An 8,705-nucleotide genomic window follows, 5' to 3' on the forward strand; every position below is an offset into this window, starting at 1 on the left:
ACCACGATAAGGGACAACGATAGGCAACAACGATTGACCCGTGAAGGTTACACCCCATTCATAATCCATGAGATTACTAACTCCATATGGTTTGGAACCACGAAAGGAGGATCGGGGATGATGGTACGAAGTGAGTCATGGAGTCACATTCGCCCGTATTGGCCTCTACTCGATTCTTATTATGAAAAGTGATTCATGCGATCTCAAAGGCATACAAACAAAATATTCAATTTGCTCCAAACTATTATTATGCTAAGTTGGTTGAATATTAATGCAACACATAATTCTAAAATATCGTGATGACCACTTGATTAAACAATAAGATTAAAAAGGAACCTAAACCGGTTGCCCAAATTATCTTATTAGGCGTGATTTTCAATTACATATTCCCTTTAAACATGCAATATGGTGATCATAAAAAATAATAGAATATACATTAATATTGGAAGCAATTTAACCATAATTCCAACAATATAAAATCGTTAGAAAAATAATAGAAATAAAAGGAACATAATTCTTACTTTGATTCTGTTTGTTTGCAACTACAAAATAATAAACGAGTTAGTAACTTCCAGGAAATAATAATAAAACAATAATTAAATTAAGTAAAGTTGATTTGGGGCCAAACCCTCAAACAGTCCTACCTTTCACGCCTTGGCTTAAGGACAGAACCACGAGTAAAGTATGGACTCCTTGGAGTACTTGAAGAAGGAATTTTGAAATAAGAAGGGTAGGCTAGTGTTTAGGCTAGAGCATAGAAGAGAAAAAAAATAGAGAATTAATTGATGCCCCGTACATCGGAAATGAGGGGGTATTTATAGAGAAAATGTGCTGAGGGAACACACGGAACCCTAAAATGATAAAAACCCTAAAAAAGTATCCCGTGACACGGCAAACTGTACCGTGACACGGGAAGTCCCACCGTCAGACGGGAAACATACCCGTGACACGGTGCAATTTTAGTGTGACGCGGGAAATATTTAGCAAACGGGGAAGAAAACGCGTTAAGGGTTTACGCGGAAAGGACACGGAAATTCCCGTGTCACAGCAGGTTTCCCACCGTCAGACGGGAATGTCCCGTGACACGGTGGATTCCTGCTGTGGCGCGGGAATTTTCAGCCTGCTTTTCCGTCTAAATACATTTTTAACCCTAATTTCGTTCAGCATTTTAAGTGTCGACTGATAATTTCGGTTCTTTTTCTGATTTATTATTATTTGGGCTAAAATATGAAAATAAGCAAATAAAATAAATAAAAGGTTTGGGCCAAAAATAAATAATAAATTTTGGCTGAAATTAAAACTATGCTTTTACCAAACATCAAGACTAATCCATGGACTGTTCAAAAATACGAATTTAATCAAATACGATTTTTTAAGCACTCTCGGGATTAAATACTGAACCCGACCAATAGTGGCGGTGAAAGGTTGTTCATCATCGGGTTTGGTTTTGGGGAGACATTTTTAGGTGTCTACAGAAGCCCCCACTTTGACTGAGTTTGTAGAAACGTAAGTTTCGAAAACGATAGTCAAAGTAGTCGATAGGGACGGAGAATGATTTAAGACGTTATGCGGTCCTAAATCACTCTGTATACGCCGATACCTGCAGAAAAATGTTAATTCCACAGATAAAAGAGTAAAGGGATAGAACGCTTATCTGACACCAATGTATCGGTGACAAATGAGTTTGGTAGCTTCCTATGCTTGATGGAATCCACCGGATGACATTTGTTGAAACACTTTCCATGCCTGAGGAAAGCCGACTGAGGAGTTTGGTAGTTTTCTAAGCCTGAAGAAACCTACCGGATGATACTTTTCATGCCTGAGGAAAGTCGACATGTGAATTTGGTGTCATTCTATGCTTGAAGAAATCCACCGATGATGCTTTCCATGCTTAAGGAAAGCCGACAAAGGAATTTGGCGGTTTTCTATACTTGAAGAAAAATCCACCGATGACGCTTTCCATGCTCGAGGAAAGCACTACACCAAAAACTAGATTATAGATCGCAAAATATAGAACGGTTACCAAAGATAGGCGTTCTCCAGAAGAATATAGAACGTATTTATATAAGAGGCGTTCTGTATGTAAATACATATGGATCGGTTAGCATAGTTAACCGTTCTCTATTTTTTTTACTCTGAAATGATTTTAAAAAATAATTAATTATTACAGATAATATAGAACGATCATCTTGATAACCGTTTTGTATTGTATTAATTAATTGTTTTTTTAATTATTAGGAGGAAAAAATATACATAGTATAATTTGCCCAAATTAATTAATTAAAGGCGGCTTAAAGGAATTGAAAGCGCACTCCTTAATATCACTTTCACGTTCTTTTGTCACTTTCACTTTACTAAACCTTAAAAAAAATTCAAAGTACTGCTTGTTTATTGCTTCAATTCGTGAAACCTCCACCGATGTAATAATAACCTTCAGCCGCTGACTCACCGCTCCACCGCCGCACCATCGATCGCCGTACAACTTCTGAGCACTGCACCACTCCGATGAGGTAGGTTCGATTCTTCTTGTTATAGAGTAATTGAATTTTGATTATTGATCAATTGAACTGCATGAATCATTCGAAATGTGAAGGAAACATAATTAAATTCATAGTTTTCATCTATTAAATTAATTTGCAATTTGAATTTTAGGTCAATGAAAAAAAACTTCAAAGTTCTAGTTTTAGGGTTAAATACAATCGATTGTTTGTATGCAAATATTTCAGTTGAATTACAGTAAGTTCAATCAATTACCCTTAATTTTGTCAAATTTACATTAATTTCAATAGTAATAAAAATAATTTTAGCTAAATTAATCTTACCTATGTTTTTGAGTGCGTTGGATACAATGTGTTGTTTCAGCAGTCTATATAATTAGGTGATGATCTACTGCTGTCTTGTACTGGGGTAGGAGAAGTGATGTTGATTCGGAATTCGAAATTGTATATATCCTAATTGAAATTTGGTAAAATTTTAATTTGATGTTATGATTGCTGAGAAGGTTGAATGTCATTTTTGTGATAATTATGCCATTATTTTGCTATTGATTAGTTGCTGATTAGTGAATATCATTTATTTAGAGTGAAGTAATTAGCTTAGTAGGGATGAAATTTATACCTCTGTGTCCTAGTATGTTGATTTCGATGAAGTGCTTCCTGTTTAGTTTGATCCTTGATGTAATTTACATTTTATGCTGATAACCCCCAAGCCTAATTATTAATTGGTTTACATTACTGGGGACAGGTGTTCTATTTTCTACGAAGAAACATCCAAGAACAAAGGATCTGTCGGTAAGTTGCTTGATAAGTTTATATCATTAGAATTTTATTAAGTCATACCATTTTCTCGGCAGACAGAAGATTTCTGGTTTACTGCCTTAAAGAAAGGAATTATGGTGTTTGCTTTTCCGGGAGAGCCTGGATTAACAGAGTTGTGTGGTGACTTTAAAGTCCTCTTTCATGATCGACAAGGAGATTTCTATTAAGCCGACTTGGCGGTTTTCTATACTTGAAGAAAAATCCACCGATAACGCTTTCCAAGCTTGAGGAAAGCCGACAAAGGAACTTGGCGGTTTTCTATACTTGAAGAAAAATCCACCGATAACGCTTTCCAAGCTTGAGGAAAGCTGACGACTACTGTAATTTCTGAAATTTGCAAGTGTATGATGGTTCGATTATCCCCGAACGTGGGCCGCAGATGATTCACACCTTCAAGTCGATTATCCGACCATATTAGGTGCTTAAAATATCGACAAAAATTGACTTTAATGCTTCTAGGGGCAAAATAGTAATTTTGGTACCCTCCAACCGTCAGTTAGAATTTTCCGCGTAATTTTACCGAAAAATTAACTGTCCAATTTGCGCGGAAAATCGTGCAGCTTTGGTAAAAAATGCCAGGAATATTCGCTGCGAGCTTCGAAAAATGTGCAAAACAACAGCCTGAACCCCGTGCCACGTGGACCCATCCCGCGACACGGTGGTGTTTTGCCGTCAGATGGGAGTAATTCCCGTGTCGCGGGAATTTTTGGCACAAAAAATTCCACGCGCTTCTTTTCACGCGCCTGAACACCGTTGCTTAATAACGGAAAATGTGGAACGGTAACGGGGTCGTGCAACGGTTATTTTTGGCTTTAAATATCAGCCATTTTTCCCATTTGCTCACTCACCATTTCTCTTTCTTGTCCTGTTTTCACTCCATTTTTTTTACTGCTCGGATTCCCGTGTCTCGGCGGCGGCTCACCGGCGCTCGGTTTTTTCTTCCGTCGGCTGGATTTCTCCTCCGTGGCGCGGCGGTGCTGCTGGTTCGTATTTCCATTTCTTTTTTTTTCTTTTCTTCGGTGAGATTTTGCTGCTGCTCGTTTCTGCGCTTGCTGTCGCCGTCGCCTGAGGTTACCGCTGCTATTGCCGGAGTTCCGCTACAACCCAAACTCACCGTGACACGGGTTGTTCTTACCGTGTCACGGCAGTTGCTGACCGTGTCACGGCAGTCGTGCTGCGGTCTTCACGGCTGCTCGAGCTTTTGGAGCTCAAATCTTCATCAACTCTAATTTTTTGCTACTTTCCTCATTTCCGATTCTCTACAAGGATCTATGTAAGTTTCCCTTGATTTTGCCTTGAATTTGTTTCAAATGAGTAATTTCATGAAAAACCCTTAAAAATCAATTGGGGATTTTTTGATTTTGAGGTTTATGTTGAAATTCTTGCTATGAATTTACTTGCACATGTATGTATGCGTGTTTGTGAGCGATTTGAGACAAAAATTGCATGATTTGGTGAAGAATTGAGCAAATCATCATTTTTGGTACTACTTGTGGTAAATGGTATTCCTTGTTGTTCATGTTGTTCTTTTGCACTTGAAATGATGACATGTTGGTTGTAGATCTTGTAAAATATGCTATGACGCGTCGATCTATTGTTTTTGTGAAATTTTGAGACATGTTGTGTATTGTGTATGTACTACATTGTCATGGAGAACATAGTATCATGCAATTAGAAGAACATAGTATTAGTTCGTCATGGAGAAACTAAATATTATAAATAATTCCATTATTTTGCCAATTTTTAGCCTTGAGGTAAAAATTTAGCGTATAATGCAATAAATAACTAAATAACTTAGGAAGTGATGCTAAGCATTTAGATTTTTTTATTAAAACGCAACTCGATATAAATAACTAAATGTCTTAGGAAATGATGCTAAGCATTTAGATTTTTATTTTTATAATAGCATGCCTAGGCGACGGGATCGCGATCTTTCTACCCATGGTCGGCGTCAGGCTTTTCGGGAGGACACTCCCACGATTCCCGAAGGTATGGATGACGACGCCTTAGAGTCTGAGCCTCGGGCCTCTACGGGTAGAGGTAGGTGGGTTCCACCTCCGTGGACTTCAGACCAGTTGGTTTTCTGTCGTGAGAACCACGTTTCTCATCGCCCACTTGCCGGCATAGTTGACGGCACGCTTCGCCACCACGGTTCTGGAGCCGGAGATTTGATTCCTCGACTTCACCATATTATCACGAGGGATCCTGCTACGAACGCCTTATGGGAATCCGCTGGTTTAGTGGACTTTTATTCGGTGGTCGTAGGGTTTCGCAACCCCCGGGGTTGCGGTGCGACAGTTGTTCGCGCATTGTTGGAGTATTTTTGGGATACTACCAACACCTTTCACTTTGCTTGGGGGGAGATGACAGTGACCCCTCTGGACTTTAGCATGATTAGCGTTCTGCGTTTCACTGACCGGGCCGTAGCACAGATGTCTGATCTTTCTTGGGGAGCGGCTGAGGCAGCCGATTTGTTAGGTCCGATCGTTCAGCACATCAGGACTCAGCCAGTGTCTCGAGGTGGTCCTAGGAGCGGGCGATCGGAGCTGGCTTCGGTTCTAGCTCGCGGTTTTGACATGGAGGAGACATCGGCTGAGCAGCGAGTGCGGATCTTCATTCTGATTCTTATTTCCATGACTCTTTCTCCTGATAGGAGTTCACGTGCACTCCTTTGCTACCTCCCTTCTTTAGTCAGGATCAGTGAGATAGGATCCTTTAGCTGGCCAGCCTCGGATATGCCGACCTTCTCTTGTCGTTACGTCATGGCTGTAGGCAGCTGAACGACGAGTCTCCCATCATTGTCTACGGTCTATGGAGAGTCGTAGAGGTGACGATCCTTTCCTCTTCTTGTTTTATTTTAATTTGTTCGACTCATGTGCTCAAAGATTACTTTTCATTGCAGCTATGGTTCTACGAGTACTTCCCAGGATTGGCTCCTCAACGGCGTCGTGGAGCGGTTCATGACTTCCCTGTCGGGGCCAGCTGGCGTGACCGAGGAGAGTCATGGGTGGAGTCTGTCTCTGCGCTGCGCAGGCTGCTACGCCGAGGCACCTCTTCTGTTGGCGTAAGAATTAGTTTTGTAGCCTGTTATTTTCTCTCTGATGTTATTTCCGGTGTTTCATGCCAACTTTTTATGGTTTTCAGGTTGCCATTGATGTCGAGTATCGTACTTGGGCTGGGATGACTAATCTTCCCGAGGCCTTGCATCTTTCAGCGCACGACACTGTTTTGGTTGGTACCGGACGCTTTGTCTGGTATTTGGGGGAGCGTGTCGTTCGTCAGCACAGTGGTGATCGCTTTGTGGTGCCCTTATCTCCACCGGAGTCGATGCTGGACTCGCGCTTGCTTAGGGAGTTGATAAACAGGGGAGAGCGCTACACTTTTCCTTAGCAGGAGCTTGTGCACATGGAGGGTGATTATGCGTAGGACTTGCTTCCCTCTCTGGCTCCTCCACCCCGCCTTCCTGAGGTATGATTTCTTTTGAGGATTTTTATCAGTAGTCTCTTTTTAAATAGTCGAATAATTTGATTATTCGATCGTATTTTCAGACGACTGTTCGCCCCGTGGGGAGGATTGAGATTCCGCCTCAATCTGTCCTCTACCTAGGGCCGATTGGTATTACCGAGGACCATATTGCTGACGCGCCAGAGGGTTTCAGACAGGCGCAGGAGTCTGTGCCCGAGGTTTTTGAGCCGGTAAGTTTTTGATGCATTATTCATCCTTTTAACACCACTTGTTACTGATTTTTCTTTGTTTTGTTCTCAGCCTAACCGCCCGGAGATGATGGGACTCATGAAGCTGGTTGACACTCTAAAGTACTGCATCATCAAGCTTCGGCGTGCTGCTAGTTGTCGGAGCACTTCTGGCGATGTTCTTGAGGTATGCTCATTTTTTTTCACTTCTACCATTTGTTTTATTTTCCATTGTTGACGCCTTTTGATTTTGTATCTTTCAGAAGCAACGGAGGTCCCACTCGCGCTCGAGGCATAGAGGCTTGGACGAGGGGGATCTTAGTCGTGGTAGACGATCTCCCGAGGTTCATCGGCATTCTCAGTCTCAGCGGGAGCCTCAGATAACTCAGCCGTTTCAGGAGGCTCAGTGGCAGCAGCCTCAGTCTTCCCAGCGCTTTCAGGGTCAGAGGCAACGACAGTCGTTTTCATAGCCTTCACAGTCTGAGTTTAGGCCTGTTTTGACTCCCGTGGATCCTGGTTTATTTTTAGCTCCATCGTCTGGGATTCCTCCACCGGTGTCGGGCTTGTTTTCAGTTCCAGTGTACGGGACGATGCCTCCACCGACGATTCCCATGTCTTTGAGTCAATCGACACTGTTTGCCAGTTGGACGGGTCCTGCTTTGAGTTTGACTGATGCTAGAGTCACAGGGACTAGTAAGGACACTACTCCCCGTACTCGGATGATGGCGGGACTCTTTGGCTCACCGTTCCCGTATTCACAGGCTGGAGATGATACTGATCCCAACTCTTCTAGTTCTGCAGATTTTTGACCGAGGGTCTTTATTTGTACATACTGTGATGACACTTGACGCTGCTTATTTATTATGACTCATTTTGTACATTATTCACAGTTTATGTATTTATTAGTGTGTGTTAGTGTGTGCTTGAGACTCATTGTGTGTGATTGTGTATTTATTAATGACGCTACAAAAAAACGTAAGTGGAGGGTACCGACCTTCCCCAAAAGAAAAAGAAATAAAAAGACAAGAAAAAAATAATAAATAGAATAAATAAATATATAAATAATAAAGAAAAAAAATAAATAAAATGAATAAAATACTAAAAAAATAATAAATAAATAAATAAATAAATAAAAATTAAATAATAAAAATAAAATGATAAAAAGAATAAAAAGAATAAATTAAAAAAATAAATAAAAAAATAAAAAAATAAAAAAAATAAAAAAAGTTGAGAATTTTATTAGGAATGAAACTCTCATAAAACTGAAAAATAAACGGTGAAGATAAAATACTAAAAAAAAAATCCGGATAGATACAGGAAAAGATAAAAAAGAAAAATGCGTGGGCGCCGTGACACGACACTGTACACCGTGTCACGGCAAGAATTGCCGTTTCGCGACACAAATTCCCGTGACACGGTGGAACTCCCCGTGTCACGGTGCGCGTATTCTACAACGGTGTGGTTTACGCGTATGGAAAGATAATTTCTGAGTAGTTCCGAGCAATTTTGCTATAAAATAGGACCAGTATATTCGTGATATGCATAATTACGAAACACAAAATACTTAGAATTTCATATTTCAATAATAATGTCTCAGAATTTTGATAATACATTGCACGACTGGTCTTATTCTTTGACCAATGCTGACAAAAGAGAGTTAGAATTGTTTCATGTCAGGGGTTTACTAGCCCTGAGG

At 40.6% G+C, this 8,705-nt stretch overlaps 1 long non-coding RNA gene across 1 annotated transcript; it reads left to right on the forward strand.

The window, feature by feature from the left end:
- Positions 1 to 4,719: 4,719 nt before the first annotated feature.
- On the forward strand, positions 4,720 to 6,775 carry LOC145583117 (uncharacterized). Its single transcript, XR_014100059.1, has 3 exons — positions 4,720 to 6,144; positions 6,220 to 6,381; positions 6,462 to 6,775. It is a non-coding gene; the product is annotated as an uncharacterized LOC145583117 (long non-coding RNA).
- Positions 6,776 to 8,705: the final 1,930 nt, after the last annotated feature.

This window comes from Chenopodium album, chromosome 2 (assembly GCF_948465745.1).
Source record: "Chenopodium album chromosome 2, dcCheAlbu1.1, whole genome shotgun sequence".
NCBI classification, from domain to species: Eukaryota; Viridiplantae; Streptophyta; class Magnoliopsida; order Caryophyllales; family Amaranthaceae; genus Chenopodium; species Chenopodium album.